This window comes from Ursus americanus, chromosome 32 (assembly GCF_024610735.1).
Source record: "Ursus americanus isolate L20-20 chromosome 32, mUrsAme1.1.p, whole genome shotgun sequence".
Taxonomy (NCBI): Eukaryota; Metazoa; Chordata; class Mammalia; order Carnivora; family Ursidae; genus Ursus; species Ursus americanus.
This window is the reverse complement of record NC_142158.1, coordinates 18426811-18445494: the sequence shown is the minus strand read 5'-3', so window position 1 is coordinate 18445494 and position 18684 is coordinate 18426811. Positions and strand designations below refer to the sequence as shown.

The 18684-nt window shown below is 45.1% G+C and overlaps 1 long non-coding RNA gene across 3 annotated transcripts in view; it reads left to right on the top strand.

Annotated features, from left to right (window-relative positions):
- The window catches only part of LOC123801585 (uncharacterized), a 125838-nt gene that overhangs the window by 79499 nt on the left and 27655 nt on the right, over positions 1-18684 (top strand). For 2 of the 3 annotated variants that reach the window (XR_015722525.1, XR_006782264.2), the window contains exons 2-3: positions 4201-4304; positions 11602-11738. This is a non-coding gene — a long non-coding RNA (uncharacterized LOC123801585). The remainder of the gene's footprint in view (positions 1-4200; positions 4305-11601; positions 11739-18684) is intronic. The other variant, XR_015722526.1, reaches the window with a different exon arrangement.

Below are 18684 nucleotides of genomic sequence, written 5' to 3'. Positions count from 1 at the left end.
GGGGAGGATACTGGGGCTGTGAGATTCATTCGTGCTTGGGGCACTAGCCCAGGCTGTCAAAGGTAGAGGTCATAGGAGGCTGGAGAGAGACACCACAATTGGCTTAGTTCCTCAGGCGAAGATTGGGCTGGGCACAGTACAGGTATTTGGTTTCTGACCTCCTTGGTGAAACAAAACCACTTGCTCTTAGTTCCAAGAAAACCAACCACTAAACGGAGAATCACCTCAGGTTTCGGGTGAAACCGCCTAAGAGTTGCCCCAGGGCTCGTGAGACTGACCTTATTTCTTGCCTTTCTGTTCCCTGACTTGCCTGCCCTGGGTTCTGCTCTTTCACTCTGCTACGAGAGCAAATATCCTCTGGCTTTGAGGTCACCCCACCCATGGTTTGACATATTTATACCTATTTCTTGAAAATGCAAAGCACTTGTGATAAAAACATAGCCCAGGAGTGGGAGTTCCTTCAACCCAAGGCTCACAAACCATGTTTCTTGGTGCCTTTTGCCAAAAAATAACAGTTCAGCTCTGCCACCTCCACTCTGACCCATGCAGAAGGTTGGACCTTAGGGTTCATTTTCTAGTCTATTCTCTTCACTTTTAAAGAAGGGGAGGTCCGAGAGTTTAAAGGTTCTTGCCAAGGCCACAGCTGGTCAGCAGCTGAGCTGATAGAAGTCCATTTCCCGCATCTTTGGTGTGAACCGAATCCCGCTTGGAGCACAATCCCAGACCCAGTGTGAGCGGTACCCTTGTGGAGGAGTCAAGACTCCCTTTCAAGGCCATGACCCTGGGCTTGTGGCCTTTTTCTCCGTTCCCCTTGTCAGGACAGCCACCCAATGTCGCTGAGCCTGTTTCCAGAAACCTTCAAAGGAAGAGCCCCTTACACATTTCTGAGGTTGGTCCAGTGTTCATTATGAACTAATGGATGGAAAGGGTCCTTTGTAATTTCGAAGCAGTCTGCTGGTCTAAGATGTGATTCTATAAATACCTCCCACAGAACGTCATCAATCCCCTTTTTTCTTTCTGTTGGCCTGGAGCACCTTCATCCTTAGGTCGGCTTTAATTAATTCCAGGTGTCTCATTAATATGCTAATGACGCCCTCCCTCAGCCCTCAGCAACTCCTTGCAGGACAATTTCTCGGACTTCAATGGCGCTCTGCGCTCTCCAGCTCAGCAGGGCTTTTGTGGAGAGAGGGTATCTTAACCACAGTTTGAAAATCCCCATTCTAGCAACAGATAAACCAAAGGATTGATCATTTTTGCTGCGAATTGATTCCGGAGACCTGTGAACACGGAGCTCCGCTGGTATAGAGAAACAGCTCACATTACAAAAATTCAGATGCACGTGCAACATCCCAGGAAATCAACTATGGTTTAAAATCAGGAGAAACTTCTGGTGTTAGCCTACGATAGCAGGGAATTTTTAAGAATGAATGAGGATGCGTGGCGGTCCTTGGCAAGGGCAGGGCAAGAGTTTATAATGGCCTTCGTCAGCAAGGACAAAGTGCGATCTTTGACAAAGAGAAAAATTTTAAATCAATTCGTGTTGTTGGTGTATGTGGCCCGAGTTCAAACTCAGCGGCTCCTTCCTTCAAATCCCTTCTTTCCGTCAGTGCCATGAGTGAGTGCAGCTAGTGGTCTCTGTAGCTGTCTGCTAGGGCATCTATAGGCAAAGGCAAATAAGGAAATGAATAAAAGTTCCTGTTTCTTTCAGAATGCAGCCCCACATGTCTGCTTTTGTCTTTGTTATTTTGCTCTGCGAGGATTTTCTCAGTCTCTGCGTGTCTGGCCTGATGGATAATCTTTCCAATGTGGAGGAATATTTTAGACTGGAACAACACTATCTTAGGCCTTAGAAAAGCTTGAAGAATTCATTTTTCATACCTGCTGCAATGTGTTAATGACTAAAGGTTACAGAAAACACGAAATATTTGAATCTCCTGGATACGGAAAGTTCGCAAAAATGCTTCATGCCATTTTCCATTGCTGTTCCAATATCACATCTGTTTGGAACTGAACCGTGGCATGTGTGCTGGGGAACCTGTATGAAATTAACTTTTATAGCTGCCTTTACAAGCAGCATCTTTTATTGTCTACAACTTGGCTGGGATTCAGGAAGTTCCCAAAATGATTTATTGTCATATGTGCCTATTCTATGGCGGCTGATGAAACTGATATATGATTGAACATATGCAGTCATTCTGGCTAGAGACAACAGATCATCTAAGCCTTTTATCCAAAAGGATCGGAGAATTCACATTGTGGAGGGCAAAAAAAAAAAAAAAAAAAGTCGAGTATTTTGTTTTAAGTGAAGTAATTACTTGCAGGAGCAAAACATTTGTTACCAATCCTATGGTTCTTTTCTGTTTGCCAACATAGTAAAAACTTATTAGAGTCTAGAATACATTCTTTAACTAAATACTGAAGGTACTATTTCCCTGTAAATGTTGAGTCGCATTCTTATAATATCTGGGATGGTTAGTATGGTTTATGAGACCGTGATATTAAGAATCAAAGATCACGGACTTAAATTTCTTTCATGTTACTGAAGGCAAAAAACCCACATCTCTTCTAGTTTAACAGAGGGGCTCCTTCAGTCCAACCACTCATCTTTCATATGGTTGCAAGAGGAATTTGGTGGAATGAGGGTTGATAACAATGGAGTCTCTCTTTCCTGGTTAAAACCCTCAGGAGCACGTTTTTCTGCTGATGAATCCGATCTTGCATACATGAAGGAGAGCACCGTGAGCCCATCGGTGACAACAAGAAATACACGGCATTGGACTCAAGTAGGATGTGGGAAAGAAAAAGATTAAATATAATTCTAGGATCTGCACTTGTAGCATATGAACTCTTTAATCCTGTGGCAAAATCTGGAGTTTCTGGATTCGGTGTGTACTCCTTCAGCCAGAGAGCTAACTGACACATTCAGATTTCAATTGGAAGGTGGGTGGTCCAAGATCGGGGAGTTTCAGACGGATTTGGAAATGTTAACTGGTGAGAAGATTGAGATCTAGGTTTCTAGCGACAGCGGCGGTTGAAGACATTTGATGTGTAGTGTCAGTGGAAAACAAAACGAAACAAAATCCTTAGGTATTATATAAACATTGTCCACAGGGTCATCCATAAGACAAAGGTGGGGAGAGTTACTCTGGATGGAATTGGAGACACTGGATGCCCACTTTCGGGGAACAGAATTTGGTGCCTGGTCCTGGGATTCCTGCCTGGTCTACACGAATCCTCTTTATTCCAGAAGCTTCCCCCCCCCCTTTAAAATGACAGTGATTTATGCGTTTACCACCTCGCTCATCTTCGTAATGATGATATCAACAGATATCATTAACTTCCTACAAACAGAGAAATAGAAACGGAATTGAAGGGTGTTAGCAGCATTGATTACAAAACTCTTTAGTCCCGGAGATGCTGGCATTATGTTTCTGTCTACGAGCCGACTGTGGAATCAGAATGAGTCCCGGATGAGTAAGAATCCCGGTTGCATTCGGGGTTCGTTCTCCCTCACCTTCATCGGCTGGGCTTGATGGTTTGACGGAGCTACATGTTAATAAACTTATTTCCCAGACAGGTGAGTTAGCTTCGAATAGTGAAGCAATGCTTCCTAACTGTGGACAATTGCAAACAATGTCAGAGCCGAATGTTCCTGCACCCAGATGGGTCATGCTCGGCACCCTTGGCATTTGAGGCTGCAAGCAAACAATTTCAAGTACACGTCTCACTGTCAGGCACGTGTCTTTGCTTAGGAGGAAGGATCGCACATTTTCAAGGGGCTTGGAAACAGTCGAATGTGGGTAATGTTAATTTGGTGTAAAACTTCAAGTGGCATATTACTAATGCCAAAGAACAAAGCCATCGAGGATCTGGTAACTAATTACCAACAGCACTGTCACTATTTTATGTAAGTGTGAACAAGAATCATATGTTTCTTAGAGTTCATCCTTGTTGATGTACTTAGCGTTACTGGTAAGAGTGTGATAATGAGCAGCTCGTTGATTACAGAGAACCGCTGTGGACACTTCTCGATGGCAGTGTTTTGTACCCGTGCCCAGAGGCCCTGGGGGCAGTGGACATTCTTTAAATAAATGAAGCGGTTTAGTGGTTGTTGTGATTTAAAAGCACTATCACAGACTTGAATTAGGAGACCCTGTCATCGTAATCTGAAGCTAATGACACTGTGATTTGGTGTTGCAGGAAGCTGCGGAGACTCCCCAATGGAGACGTCTAGACTTCACCGTGTGACTCTGGCTTCCCTGGGAGCCCGGGGTCCTGCTGTGAAATCGAATGAATAGATATTGGTGAGTAGGAGGGAACTACATTAATTCAGGGATTCCAGGAAGAGACGAGGACGTTAATATTTATTCGAGATCAAGTGAGCAGCTGTGGACACCTAGCTTGTTATTTTATTTTATTTTATTTTATTTTATTTTATTTTATTTTATTTTATTTGTTTTTTTTTAAATGAGCCTTTGATTTGGAAATACTGAGAAGATGTATCTAATGACCTTGTGCCTGGGCCAAAAAACTGGGTGATTATGCATTGAAAAACTTCTGACCAAGGGCTGAGGGTTTGTGTGCTAACATGTAAAAAGGGACGCTGAAGACACGAAGGTAGAGTCATTTAAAGGAAAGAACTTAGAATCACAGAATCCTAACATGTAGAGCTGGAAGGGAGGGGGAGGTCGCTGTCTCATCTCCTGTCAGGTCGTCCGTGATGCAACGAAGGCCTGATGACATCGCCATCTTGCAGGGAGTAAATCAGACTCGGGCTCCACTCCCTAAGTCCCTGTCCCATATGCTCTCCAGGGCACCAATTCCTTAAGAAAATCCAACTGCCCCTCTAGCCTTGAGGCCCATCGTCATCAGGAAAGCATGGAACTGTGATTCTATTTGTTGGGTGGGTCTTTCTCTAGATAACTGGTCTGGCCAGACACATCTCATGCCTCCTTGTGAATCAGTAAGTTTACTCTCTGGTATGTATCAATCCCGTGTGCCTCTGGCTAGTTTGAGTTACTTCCTACGGCCCCCGGACTGGGATTCAGGAAATCTGGGCTCTGATCTCATTGCTGTCAAGTGACGAAAACTCGCAGGGCTGTTCTCTTATTTGTAAAGTTAGAAAATGCTTGGGTGATGTCTAGGGCTCTCTTGGCTCCAAATTGCTAAGATGCTGAACACATCTGAAAGAGAGGCGATGGGGCCTATGTCCTGGGCAGGATGGGGACCGTCTTTTTTTTTTTTTTTTTTAAGACTTTATTTATTTATTTGAGAGAGAGAGAGAGAGAGAGCATGCACAAGCAGGGGGAGGGGCAGAGGGAGAGGGAGAAGCAGACTCCCCGCTGAGCAGGGAGCCCAACACGGGGCTGGATCCCAGGACCCCGGGATCATGACCTGAGCTGAAAGCAGATGCTTAACTGACTGAGCCATCCAGGTGCCCCTGGTGACCGTCTTTTTATATGTAAATGTGCATTGTGAGTTCCAAAAGGGAGGGCAGATATGAACTGCTAGTGGAGAAGGATGGACCCGCATGGCTTGACAACACCAGCAAGCAGCATTGAGAAAGACCTAAGAGGTCTTTGGACAAAATGATGTTTAGATGAAAGGGATGAGCAATGAACCTGGGTAAATGGAGAATCTCAGTTAAGCTCATTGATAGTCCATTGGCTGAGAAACCAGATCTTTGATTTTCTCCAAGTGTGCTCTAATAATATCATAGAAACAAAATGATTCTAAGATCACAAAAGTTTTTAGTTGTATTTTTAAAAAGATTTTATTTATTTATTTGAGAGAGAGAAAGAGAGAGAGAGTGAGAGAGTGTGTACTGGGAGAGCAGAGGGAGAGGGAGAAGCAGACCCCCCCCCCACCCACTGAGCACAGAGCCAGAGTGGGGCTCGATCCTAGGACCCTGAGATCATGACCTGAGCCGAAGGCAGATACTTAATCGACTGAGCCATCCAGGTGCCCCAGATCACAGAAGTTTTTAAAACACTGGGAAAATAAAATTAAATGGATTTGTTTATGAAAGACTTCTCAGTGCCTTTAACGTGACAAAATGCTTTGGGAGTATCCGAGGTGCAGAATTTCCCAGATTCTTTTGTCCATGGAACACGTTTTCTGGCATGTTTCTGGGGAAATGTCCTAGAACAGACCTGGGAAGAGGGTAGTTTAGGGTGATAACCTTAACACGTTAGAGACTCTGGATCAAAAGCCGAAAGGTGGGAAGCAAGCACCCAAGCGGGATCTCCTCTTGGCACCCGTGCAGGCTCAGTGCCCTTCTGAGTCTGCGACTGGAAATTATAAGGTGGTGGGAATCTATGGGAGAAATCATAACCTTGAAATAACCTGCACACGTTCTAAAAGGAGGGAGTGGGCAAACAGTAACTCCTAGACTGTCTAATGCTTTCAATTAGACCAAACTGGTTGTATTACTTAAATGGTTTCTAGCTATTTCCTGGCTTGTACATGGTTTACGCTGAGAAGGGATGAATTTTTATATGATTTCGGGGGGTTTGGTTTTGCAAAGATTAATTGGTAGTGCACAGTTTGAGCAAAAGGGGGTGGGTTAGAACCTAGGACAAAATCCTAGAGAAAGACACAGGCCACATCATTGTTGCAGGGACATGGAGTTCTCATTTTCTTTGCATACATACCCAGAAGTAGGATTGCTGGGTCACGTGCTGGAGTTCTTAACTGGAGGTCCATAGATATGTATCAGAGGAGTAGTGGAAGCCTGTGCACAATTTTGTGGGGATACGCACACCTACGGTTGTTGTGGTTGTTGTTTTTGGAACAGTGTAAATGGCTTTCATCAAATTCTCAAAACAGTTTATGATATCAAAAGCAGTCAACAATGCCTTACTGGAGCTCATTTTGCAAGGTGAAGAAAATGAAACTCAGAGAGAGTTATTATTTTACGAGAGGTCAGCGTATTGTTTTACCTTTGGTCGCTGGCAGTGAGGTTCGCCTATGCACGGATAAGCATTAGGTAAACTGGAGACTCCAATGAGTGAGGTTTGAATAGGTGTTGGGGTTACCCTGGTGCCTAGACTGAGATAGGCTTTGAAATACACATTATACTTCCCATTTTACAAGCAGAACATGGACAATACAGATTATTCAGAGCGACCTGCCACGGGAACCTTTTGCTAGAAACCCCGAGTCTTGTCTCCCATAAGAAATTACTCGTAATTAATTTGTTGCTTGTCCCGCGTATCTAAAAACAAAACAAAACAAACAAATTTGGGGTTTAAACATGCCATAATCATGAAAGATTTTCTGTCTTCATATCACACTGTGCTTTTGCGTTGAATATCACAAAGATTTTGAACTCAAAAGGGTTTTCATTTTACCTTTTAGAAACAGGGCCTAATCTATCTGCATGATTGCATTTTAATTAGTACTCCCATTGCCTATTTAAACATGCAAAGATATAAAACTAGCCAACCAAATAGGAAGACGTACAGCCAAGGTGTTCGCTACTGTGCTGTTATTGAGCACTGCCTAGGGATAAACCCTGTACCAGACTCAAATTTAATAGCGTGAACCGGTTCAAAATAAACCCATTTGTATGCACAATATTTTACATAAGGGTTAAGCTGCCTTAGCAATTGTTGATAATTATGGATCCTGGCACAGCTCGGAAGATCTCCAAACATTCTTTGGAAGTAAATCAGCCATTCCCACAATTTCAAAACAAACGTGTACAGAGTTTTATAAGGGGCATTTTTGGGAGGTTAGGTGATGACCCTTGGAAACCTAAAACCACATCAGAGTCCCGCCCGTGTGCATGTTGCCGTGGCTGGGGAGGGCAGGGGAAGGATGCGAACCACAAGAATGGACTTCATCTGGGGGAGACGTTTCAACTCTCTTTATAGCCTAGCGCAAGGCGGTGGATCTGCATGGTGTTTGCTTGCTGCTCTGCGAGCCTCTGCTTTGCAAAAGTCTGAATCAGGCTATTCAGCTCAGAAATAAAGGCGAAGTAAAGAGAGTTTGTCCTGCGGGACCCAACCTTGGAAGCTCTAGCTTCCACATCTTTTTAACTAAGACCTTTGTGGGTCTGCTTCCTGTGGCCTCTTAAGCAGTGGGGTCCAGTGAACTCTAGCTCAGGCTTCTGGCCATGATGATCCACCAGCCATCAGGTTTCCAAAATCAGTTGATAATTGGTTCAAAAAAGAGTCTATGAAAATTTCCCCAAATAGCTGGTATATAATAAAATGGAATATTTATTGTGACGTCTCTTGCTCCACTACCAGCTACCCCGCTGAAGCTCGGGTTCATTGAAATGAGTATCTTACCCCCCTCCTAAGTCACACGGTGACCGCGAGTGTCCAGAGACAAATGACCTCTCTATGTCTCTTGGGAGGAGAAACTAAAGCAAGCTCAGAACTCATCGCTCTCAAGCCACACCGGGTTGTTTCGCAGCCCTGGGATAATTTTCTTGTGACATCTCTCACCGAACAGAAGGGCAGAACTGTTAGTTTTTGGTGGAATTCAAAATCATGCCTCTCGCAAAGCTGGACATTTCCATCTTTGGAATAATAGATCGTTAGGAGGTCCATTGAAAAGAATTCTGTAATGAAACCTCAGTTAATAATTGCAGATGTCTAGAGTGTTCTGGGCCCTAGGTGTAATAAACAGTCAGAGAGACTTGACCTCTGAACTCTTAATGCCTAAACAATGCATCTTTAGCTCAATAACTGACATCATTGATGGCCAGGGCCCCAGCTGATGGCTTACTTCTCCTCTCCCATCACATTCCTCATAAAAAGAAGGTGGGGGTGGGGGTGTGGACAACAAAACAAGGATGATGGGCCAGAGGCTTTCTCCATCTAGACTCTTCACCCCCGTGCTGTCAAGTAAGAGTGAAAGCACAGACTTCCTGCTCTTTCTCATTAAACCCATTAAGCCCTCTTTGGTAAACAGGCCGGCTGTTGCTTTTGTTCCCTTTTCCTCCCTCCCCCATGTGTTCAAAGCCTTGCAAGTCCCACAACGGCTGGCTGCGGCCATCATTCTCCCGCAGTACGACCTGCACAATGGCGTGGCCATCATTCTCCCGCAGTACGACCTGCGCAATGGCGGGGCTACAATGGGAGAGGGAGGCTGGCCGCGAGTCCTTTGTGCCTCAGATGGTTTCCCCGAAGCAGCTATTCCTGCAGAGGTACCCGGGGCTGACAGGGGGAGCAGGCTCTCTGGAGTTGATCTGCAGGCTCTATTTTCGCAAGTGTCATGGAGCACAGGTTATGGAGGCTCTGGCAGACTGCTCCCTTGTTCCCTCGGTTCTGACCTCTGGCTTGAGCACCGTGCAGGGCGGGTGGAGACACAGCACAGAGCGGTACCTGCCTCTGCCTTGCAAGGACCCCTAGAATTTTGTTAGACTCTCAGGACCTGCCTCACCTCCTTTGCTTCTGGTGCGACCCCCCAACCTCCATCTTGGTGGCATTTCTCAGGCTTGGAACGAGGGGGGAAGGGAGAGGTTGTAAGAACCAGGTAAGATGTCTCCTATTTATCGGTGAAGCCACTCATTGTGAGGACCTTGGTTCAGGAATCTCCATAGCTCTTTCTTTCTTTCCGGTTCCCTATATACCCCTAAAACCTGGGTTGGATTACTAGGAATTTGTATCATTTTACGTAAGTCACTTGCTGTGAGGTAATAGATAAAATGTATATTGGGCTCTGCCCCGGGTTCCTGGCACAGAGTTCCCCAAACCCTTGTAATTTCCTAAGTGATAAGAGCACTGGGAGCATCTTTTGTCCTAATATCTGGTCTTTGACCCCTGTTCCTGACACAGAGTTCCTAAATCTCTTGGAATTTCCTGGGTAATAGCGATGTCTTTTGTTCTCCTGAGGTGACTCCCGGTGGGGTGGGTTCCCCCGGTGGGATGGGGGTTGGTCTCCAGAAAGAGCAAGCCTCCATTAGAAGCTTGGGATGTTTAGCCCCACCCCCATTCTCCAGAGAGGGGAGGCGAGCTGGAGATGGAATTAATGACTGATCAAGCCTATGCCTCCATAAGGCTCCATAAAAAGGTGGGGCGCCTGGGTGGCACAGCGGTTAAGCGTCTGCCTTCGGCTCAGGGCGTGATCCCGGCGTTATGGGATCGAGCCCCACATCAGGCTCCTCCGCTATGAGCCTGCTTCTTCCTCTCCCACTCCCCCTGCTTGTGTTCCCTCTCTCGCTGGGTGTCTCTATCCTGTCGAATAAATAAATAAAATCTTAAAAAAAAAAAAATCCCCAAAAGGTGGGGTTTAGAGAGCTTCTGAGTGGGTGAACATGTGGGGTGCTGGGAGTGGTGCCCAGAAAGAGCATGAAAGCTCTGGACCCTTCCCCACATTCCTTGCTTTGCATATCTCTTCTATGTTTTATTTATTTATTTATTTATTTATTTATTTATTTATTTTTAAGATTTTATTTATTTATTTGACAGAGAGAGAGACAGCCAGCGAGAGAGGGAACACAAGGAGGGGGAGTGGGAGATGAAGAAGCAGGCTCCCAGCAGAGCAGGGAGCCCGATGTGGGGCTTGATCCCAGGACCCTGGGATCACGCCCTGAACTGAAGGCAGATGCTTAATGACTGAACCGCCCAGGCCCCCCATTGTTTTGTTTTTTTTTTAAATCAAATCCTCTTATAATCAGCTGATAAATAGTAAGTAAACTGTTTTCCTGGATTCCATGAGCTGCTCTAGCCAATTAATCAAACCCGAAGAGGGGGTCGTGGGAACCTCCAATGTACAGCCTATGGGTCAGAAGACTATGGGTCAGGGACAACTGGGACTTGAGACTATCATCTGAAGTGGGCAGGAGGGGAGCGTTCTGGAGGGGACTGAGGCTATGGCCAGGTAGATAGTGTCAGAATTGAGTTACATTGTGGGGATACCCAGCTGGTGTCCCAGATAATTGCTTGGTGCCCCCCACCCCCACTCCCACTACCTCTGGTATCAGAAGCATCCTGAGGGTCGCAGTTGAGTGAGCTTGAAAGGGGACACACAGGAGACCTGTATGTTTTCTTAACACATTCTATGACTTTTAGTTCAGTGGGTCTCAAAGTGTGGTCCCCAGACCAGCAGCGTCAGCACCCTCTGGGAACTTGTTAGAAATGCCAAATTCTCCAACCCTGGCCGGAGGCTTTTTGAGTCTGACCCCTGGGAGGGGCCCTGCCAGCCCTGTGGTTTCCACAAACCCTCCAGGGGGTGTTGCTGTAGGCTCAACGTTGAGACCCCCTGGAGGAAGTTTCTCGCGCCGGCATTTGTAAGACTCTGCGCTTCAGTTCATCAGGCTAGCACAAACCCAAAGCCCTACCTACCCCGAGAGAACATCTCCAGAGGGAGACGTGTGAAGTGTTTCAGCCGTGAGCATCCTCACCCATACACAAATGAAGAATTCTAATTATGGGATGAAAGGAAAACGATGGCTAGGTGAACTCACTTGGCAGGTGAAAAGCCTTTCCGGGCAAAATTCTTTATCCCTCTTAAATGATTTCACAGGACAGTGATAAGTGCTCGACTCCTGTTGGCCTGCTCGAGGCAGTATCAACTTGGATGTGCACATTTGCTGGCTCTGAAAAGAGAACTGAAGGGTTGTTTTTTTTTTCTCCTCTTACGCAGAGATCAGTTCTTTGTTTGATAAAGATGCCTCCAGAACACTCAAAAATGCCGAGCAGCTCCACCTGTTCAAGTAACTGCTGTGCTGTATCTTCAGGCTGGAAGACAGCCCTTCTGAAGTAGGGATCAGAGTTATTATGGTAAAGTTCTGACCCCAGGCCCCACTGCATATGCGATTTCTCCTGCTTCTTGTGCGCCCTTCCCCACGCGCCACCGCCCCCCTTGCGGATGTAACTATTACTTACATTTTGGGACTCAGTACAGGCTTCAGTCTCTCCTGGGATGCTCTTCCTGAACTTCCACAGTTGGGTTAGGAGCCCCTGTTGGGTGTCCCCAGGGTCCCCTGTGCTATGACCTGCGTCATAGCCGTCAACACAGTCTGTCATAATTGCTACTTGACTCATTGAGTTCTCTCTCAGCAGAACTCCATGGGGACAGGGACTGTCTCCTTCTTCACTCCTTTTATTCCCAGGGTCTAGCATGGTGCCTGGCATAGAAAAGAGCATCGGTAATTATTTATTTACAAGGCAGCTTCCTGGCTCCTGGCCATCCTCCCCTGAATGATATTTTTCCTTTTACTGAGCCATTTGTTGCTACATCTGTCAGTCAAATATCCATTGTACAAATAGTAGACATGGCCCAAAGACAGCACGTGGTGCTCGGTGCTGTTGGCGGTTCAGAAAGGAGCCCTTCGCTTCTTCTCCTCAAAGACCCGAGGGCCCAAGAGCTTCCCCTGCCCCCTTTCTGTGCTTGTTTTTACGCCTCAAGTGCAGAAGGCCAGTTCATGGCACGCTACAGCGACTGATCTCTTCGAGGCTCTTCTCTTGATGAGGGACTGTTTTCCTTTATTCCTCTTCCCCATCCTCATTTTTGGTCTCTCCGGAGGCAACCAGTTTAACATGCTTGTGTGTATTGTTTTATTTGCTTGCATTCTTGCAGAACATGTATTTCTGTTTGGGGAACATGTGTTTTAAGTTTACATAAATGGCATATTAGGGACTTCATTCGGCTTCTTACTTTTCTGCCCTGGATGTTTACGGGCATCTGTGTGGCTGTGTGGAGCGACCCTGTGTTATGTATCTGTTCCAACAGTGATGAGCTCCTCGACCTTCTCCAACTCCCTGCTGCCACAAATGCTGCGATGAAGATTCTCAATCTTGGCCCCTTGTTGACGGATAGGATAATCCTTAAGAATTCCTGGCTTATAACACTTAGGACTCAGGGGCAGGAATGCTGGGTCAGAGCCCTTATGTTGGCTGAGCACTAACAGATTCTCTCCCGAATGGCTGCCTGGGCCTTGTAGGTTAGCAGAAGTTCCTTATATATATTCTAGATTGTAGTTCCTTGTCAGTTGTGACATTGCAAAGATCTTCTTCCAATATGTTATCTATTAACTTTGTCCATGGTGTCTTTTGTTTTTTTCCTAAAAAAAAATATTTTCTTTCTTTCTCCAAAATGTATTACAGAGATTGGTTTTGAATGACTTTATATGATCCTTTGATTATGACCAAGAGTGCATAGCTTTTCATCCGAGGGTAATTTTGCTCTATTTTGGGATATTGCCACAGACGGTATCACACATATGGGGACCTCAGCATGCTTAAATGGGTTAATCGGTTGAGTCTTAATGAAGAGAAGTCTTTGGGTAGTAACCGTAAAACTACCCAAATATCAGTCCATTCTGGAAATAGGACTATGAATGTTCTAAATAAGAAGTCATGCATATCTGTGATAACCCCTGTAAATAACCAGGACGAGAGAAAAGACAAAAACTCTCGAGAAAGTACTTGCATGGGACCTCAGAGCTTGGGGCGCAGGACTTGGGAAAGCTGAAAGAGCCACATGCGTTTTCCCTCGGGCAGGCCTCTGTCTACACTCGTTTTGAGCATTTAGAAGTAACCCTCTCAGTCGTTCCTCTTGGCTTGGCATATTTCACCTTGGCTGGAGGGTGGCCTGTTAGAGTTTGAAAACATTCCAGGTGTGTATATAGAACAAAAATATCCAAATTCCTTGATATATATTAAGAGGCTTTATCATACAGAACTTCTTGGGGAAGGAGAAGGGTCACGTTCAGTATTTGTCACTGGCAGAATCTCAGACATATAGTGGCGACTCAGTACTTTTCTCCGACGTAAGGAAAATGTGCTTTTCCCCCAATTAAAGATGCCCATAGGATAGCCTAGATCCTCAGGCTTTTACAAAGTATCAACTGATGAATCCGAAGAGTAAATTCATGCTATTGTGTAGTTTACTGTGTAGTATCTTCCACAGGATATTCTCAAGAAGAAATTTCCACAAAGGGAAGTTCATAGGAATATAGAGGGATGATTATAATAATGGAATTTACAGGGAGCAAAACAGCAGCCAGAAAGGATGGGGGATAATTGGGACCAGGCAGTTCTTTCAATGCCACTCAAATTCCCTCGTCTGTGTAAGTATCAATGTTTAGGGATGTTTTGCGTATGTGAATAAACAGAGTTAGCCTTTCCTCCCAGGCTTTATATTTGTGGGTTTATCAGTAACGTGAGCAGGTAAGTAAAGAACACATGGAATTTCTGAGTAGCTATTTTGATATGGGTCAAATTTCATCATGACAACAGTACGTTGATACTTTTACCTTGAATAAGATGTGTTTGATGATATGCTTTGTTGCCAGAAGTTCCCTGATGGAGGAGGTGGAAATAACGTGGGAAGCATCGAATGCCTCTCCTTGTTAAGATCCTTAGTGGGGTTTTCTGTCCTGACGTTTCTTGGCTGCCCCTGTGCATCAATGGAAGGGCTCTCACTCCACAAATGCAGAAGTTGGCTGGACAGGAGGGTCCCAGGGACCAGGACGCTCCTCTGCTGGGCTGCTGGGCACCTAGGCACCATCTCCCCCATCTCCCCCATCTCACTTTTCCCTTTCTTGTTGCACATCTGTAGTATGTTCTTTCTTTTTTCAGCAAGATGCATTATCATTGCCTTAGTTCACAAGGTGGAAAACACAGCCATACCCTGATGTCCGCCCCTTAATTCCTATTCTAAAGTCCTAGGGTCTGGACTGTGGGATTCTCACTGGTCTGGAATGGGTCTGGTGGCTATTCTGGTTCCAGTCCACTTGGCTGGGGGTGAAGGACCATGTTGAACACACATGGCTCCTGGGAGCTCCCTGTGACCAAGGCAGGAGGATAGAGGGCAGTTCCAGAAATGAGGACTGCTCATAGAACTGGACAGGCATCTGCCCTCACGGTAATCCTTTCATAAGAAAAGGCTTTTTAGGCACTAACTTAAGGCCCCCTTTGGAGAAATAGCCAAAACGTTTTTATGCCAGCACATACAGGAAGGAAGGAAGGAAGGAAGGAAGGAAGGAAGGAAGGAAGGAAGGAAATTATGAAGGAAGGAAATTGAAAGAAAGAAAGAAAGAAAGAAAGAAAGAAAGAAAGAAAGAAAGAAAGAAAGAAAGATTACGAAAGAAAAAAAGGAAGAAGGAAAGAGCCAACACATACAAAAAGGAAGGAAGGAAGGAAAGAAAGAAATTATGAAAGAAGAAAGAAGGAAGGAAGAAAATTAAGAAGAAAGAAAGAAAGAAAGAAAGAAAGAAAGAAAGAAAGAAAGAAAAGGACAGAGGTTGGAATGTATTTGGTTGTAACGCATACAGCTCTGTCCCACAATCTACATACATAAGTGAGCCTGTGCCTAGAAACACATTTGTCAGAGACACTACAGTGTGAACACATGATCCCTTGAGGATCCAATATTTGTGAGCTTTTGAAGACACACAACCCACCCAAAAATCCCCCAATGAAAGCAAATGATTTCAGGTTTTAGGAAAGAGCTGAGATCTGTTATGATAACGTGTTCAACATTGTGCGCTCAAAGCAAATGTCTTGTGGGGGAAGTGGAGGTGCTAAAATGGCTTGATTGGGGTTTTAATGAGAGATTTTTCTTCTTTACTCCACCCTACGCTGCCCCCCTCCCCTACACCCGGTTCTTTTCTCCAGCAGTCCAGTCCAGAGCACTGTGCTGGGGAACACTGAGGGAATGGTAACCATTCAACTCCACCAATTAATCAAGGGCACTCTCTCCAGCCCGCTCAGCAGGACCTCGGACTCTCACAGGCTGCTGAAAATGGAACAATGCCTCTCTCCATTGTGAATGCCTAGTGGTCTGTTCATCGGGGGCTTCAAAATCCTTGGGGCTACAAGATCCGGTCCTCGGGAACACCTTAGGGAGGCGAGAGCTTCCCCCCACTCCCACACTTGGATGAGAGTAAATTCTTATGTGACAGTAAAATGTGAAACAGGAATCCCCTCTTCAAAGCGAAAAGGCAAGACCCAGGCGACACAGGGAACGTACAGACCCGCTGACTTCAAATACACATGTCAACAGTCCCCGGGCCTCTGGCTTCTCCCTGCGGATTAATGACCCAGGTTGGAGTTGTAGGTAAGGTTGCCATCACGACCTAGAACGGCATGGAAGTTTAAAAAATGGAGCCGGCTTGTTAGTTCAATGCGTATTAAGAACTCGCAAGGCTGGAGCCCGGTGTTGGGAGAGACCAGAAGTCTACCATGGATAGATCCTTCACCTGGAGCTCGAGGTCCGGCTGTGGAGCCGGAGTGCGGAGGTGAAGTGTGAACGGATGTAAAGGAAGATGTGAGGCTGAGGGTAATTAAGAAGCAACTAAGTATCAGGAATAGTGAGTGCTCCGTTCAACCACAGTTCAGTACAAGAGGGGGAGGAAGGAGAAGAAAATCGCCTTTCCTCGAGATTCTCATTTTTGCCTCGATGAGTGCGATGGGTGTATTGGGACAGGGGCACGTGAGGGGCCCCGAAGAAGGGGGTTTTAAAAATTCTTCTGAATTTCACTGTAAACTTACAATTTTGAAGTGATGTCTCCACTCACACCAGGGGTGGTTTCTGTATGGAAGGCTGGTGACGAGAGGGAAGGCGTGGGAGCGTGAGACAGCTGTGCCAATGAACGGAGCTCAACTCTTCACAAGCGAAATGTCCTCCAGGTTTAGAGCGGTCCCAGCTTACCTCTAAATATCTAGGAGTTTAGTAAAACTGGGGACGATCAAATTCCCTTGCATCAAAACCTCATTTGGACATCTCAGGCCCTGGAATGTTCTGTTTTCTCACCACTGGCCCTGTCAGCCTGTAGAAGTTCATCTATGGGACAGGTAGCGTTTTTCAGGCTGGTCCCGAAACGGCAGAGAGAAAGGACGTTTGGGATCCCATGGTGACTACTGGGGTCGGGAGCGGGTATCTGGCAGGTTAAACTCTTCCTGTTCCTTAGTACTCACTCCGATTATTAAAGGACTCTTTGACATCAAAGCAAAACAAACCAGAAAATTTCATCAGAGTTGCTGCCATCCATTGAGGGTGGTGGGAAGAGAGCCGTTTATAGCTGCTGTGATGTCTCTTGGAATATATGCAGGGCCCAGGAAAGAAGAAAAGACTCCATCACACCATCATGCCAAAGTTCATTATTTTGAAAGGGACAAGGTCAAGGTCACATTTACTTTAGTGATGTCCTTTCTTGGCACCTACTTTTGTTCTCATTCACAGAGCTGGAGCTCATTCCCTGCCCCACTCACGTCCCCAGCTTTCACTCGTATTAGCCGAAGTTGGAAATTTGCAAGAAACAAGAAGGACAAATGGTAGAAGCCCTCTTTGGGTTAAAAGTAAATGCTCCACGTCGGGAGATTTGGACAGGAAGACTCTGGAAAAGAAGTGGGGTATTGGAGAGACAGAGAAAAATATGAGAGAAGAAGCTTCCAGATGGGGCATTCTCCTCACAGAGGCTCAGCTCACGAAGACCTCCTTCCCTTCTTAGTGGGGAAGAATAATTAAGTCAGACAGTTATAACTTCAGTTCCTACTATGCTATTCTGTCCAGAAAGTATAATAAAAAATATGATGCCATTCCAATAGGAACAACAACAACAAAAAATACTATTTAGGAATTGATTTAACCAAGATTGCCTCAGATCTCCATGGGGAAAAGCTTGAAAACTCTAATAAAAGACAAAGAAAATTATATCAATAAATATCATGTTCTTGGATGAAGAATTTAATATTATGAGGGTTGCAATTCTTCCCAAATTAATTTATAATCTCCATGCAGTCTCAGTCAAAATTCCAGTTGGACTTTTTTTTTTCCAGGAACTCAATAAATTTATATAAAAAAAGATTTACAAACAACTAAGTGAATATTACAAAAGAAACACAAAAGTTAAAGAGAAGATGTAGCTATTCAGCTATTAAAACATACAACCAAATTGTAGTTACACAAATAGTATTCAGAAACAGACGTATAGACCCAGTTTAACACGATAGAAACATCGAAGATAGATACGATCTCGGGTGGGAGAAGATGTTTGCATCCGAAACGGACAAAGGATTAATATGTAGAACTTGCAAAGGAGGCCTGCAAATCAACTCCAACGGGAAAACGAACAAAAGATATAAGCAGACATTTTAGGAAGGAGAAAACCTAAAAGGCAGTGAACACATAAAGAAACGCTCATCGGTGCTGACAACCAGAGAAATCCAGATCCGAACACTGAGATCTCGCTTTACCCCATCTTAGGCTGGAAAACATTAGAAAACTCAGTGATGTCAACTGGCGGTGGAGAACGGATTATCTAGAATTCTCTTGTGCCCTGCTGGTTGAGCCTGACTGCCAGGTAGCTGTTTTCATGAATAATCCGGCATCGTTGAGGTACATTAAGTATTTGCGTAAACTGTGACGCAGATATACCATAGCGAAGTGTATATGCCAGAGGAAGTTTTACACTGGCCTAGACAGGAAAATACACGAAGACATTTGTATTCATACGTTGTTGTTCTGTCGTGTTGATCGAGAGTTAGAGACTCCTGTCTATTAGCAGAATCACCAGGAGGACAGGTAGATGGAGGCCATCTGTGCGCTGTGCAGTAATTCAGAGCAATGTGCTAAATGTACAAAGCAGGATGGATTCTCGTAAAAAAAATAGTGCTGGTGGAAAAAAGTAAGAAACAGAATAAAACATGAAACACCAACCATTTGTGCAAGTTAAAAATATACATACACCAAAGAGCAATAAACACTGGGCAAGAGAATGTA